The sequence below is a fragment of the Bos indicus x Bos taurus genome, chromosome 17 (genome assembly GCF_003369695.1).
Source record: "Bos indicus x Bos taurus breed Angus x Brahman F1 hybrid chromosome 17, Bos_hybrid_MaternalHap_v2.0, whole genome shotgun sequence".
NCBI classification, from domain to species: domain Eukaryota; kingdom Metazoa; phylum Chordata; class Mammalia; order Artiodactyla; family Bovidae; genus Bos; species Bos indicus x Bos taurus.
In genome coordinates, this window is record NC_040092.1 from 50,501,808 (window position 1) to 50,503,613 (window position 1,806).

A 1,806-nucleotide genomic window follows, 5' to 3' on the forward strand; every position below is an offset into this window, starting at 1 on the left:
GTTAGAAGTATTAACAAAACTTTTATATATCACGTTAAATTTCACTTTACATAAATAACACCAAGCAATAATTAAGTGGTGTTGGGTGATGAAAAAATTTTAAATGACAGAAGAGTTTTCTTATCCATGCATATTTTACTATCAATAGTGACTTATCCTTTGCACTTTCCTGCAATTTACACTGCACTTGACTTTAAAATTTTCAGGTCTAAAAGTAAAACCTATTTACTTTTAAATATCTAGGGTATAATTGTATGAAATGTAAATTATGCCATAATTTTCTTTCTTTAAACATTATTAGATGACCTGGGGCTAAATTAGAATAGCAAAGTGGTGGACCATTTTAACATTTAATATACAAGGGGGAAATTTAACCTAAAGTAAAAGATAAAAGATAGTCTAATAAAATTGTCCTTAATGGGCTTTGGATTGCTAATCTGTCTAAAGAACACTTTTTATTAAAGCAAAGAGAGAATAATACAAACTGTGTTGCAAAGAATAAATGATGCTTCTGACTATATTAATGCTCTATCTTGCTTTATTTGAGGTAGCCTAGTGTATTTTTCTTCACATTAAAAATACCAAGCATTATTCAGATTTCTAGAGTTTTGAAAGTGCCTGGCTAAGCTCATATTCTTTCTGAGGTAAGCTTATCTTACAGAATTAATGATGGAAAAGGAAATCAACACATTTTAGAAGTGCTAAAATTGAAGGCCAGGAGGCTTTGATTACAGTACTTCCAAAGGACTGGGGAAACAGACTCTTGGAGGGCACAAACAAACCTTGTGCACATTAGGACCCAAGAGAATGGAGCAGTGTATCCACAAGGCATTGAGCCAGACTTGCCTGTGAGTATCCAGGAGTCTCCAGAGGCATGGGTCAACAGTGGCCTGGTTCAGGGTCAGGGGATCTGAATACAACAATCCTGGGAGCCCCAGGGCATGCTGGCACAAGTCCTTTTGAAGGAGGTCACAATTACTCCTACCATAGTTTAGCCTCAGGCCAAACTACAGGGAGGGAATACAGCCCCAACTATGGGGAGAAAATTTTGTATTAAAGATTTACTGAGCATGGCCCCACCCATTAGAGCAAGACCCAGATTTCCCCCACAGCCAGTCCCTCCCATCAGGAAGCTACCACAAGCCTCTTATTCTTATCCAACAGAGGGCAGGCAGGAACCAGAGGTCAAGTTGCCAACATCCACTGGATCATAAAAAAGCAAGAGAGTTCCAGAAAAATATCAACTTCAGCTTCACTGACTATGCTAAGTCCTTTGACTGTATGGATCACAGCAAATTATGGAAAATTCTTTAAGAAATGGGGATACTAGACCACCTTACCTGCCTCCTGAGTAATCTGTATGCAGGTCAAGAAGCAAGTTAGAACCAGACATGGAACAAAGGACTGGCTTCAAATTGGAAAATGAGTACATCAAGGCTGTATATTGTCACCCTGCTTATTTAATTTATATTCAGAGTACATCATAGGAAATGCTGGGCTGGATGAAGCACAAGCTGGAATCAAGATTGCCGGGAAAAATATCAATAACCTCCGATATGCAGATGGCACTACCCTTAAGGCAGAAAGCAAAGAGGAACTAAAGAGCCTCTTGAGAAAAGTGAAAGAGGACAGTGAAAATGTTGACTTAAAACTCAACATTCAAAAAACTAAGATCATGGCATCCAGTCCCATCACTTCATGGCAAATAGATGGGGAAACAGTGGAAACAGTGGCTGACTTTATTTTTGTGGGCTCCAAAATCACTGCAGTGGTGACTGGAGCCATCAAATTAAAAGACACTTGATC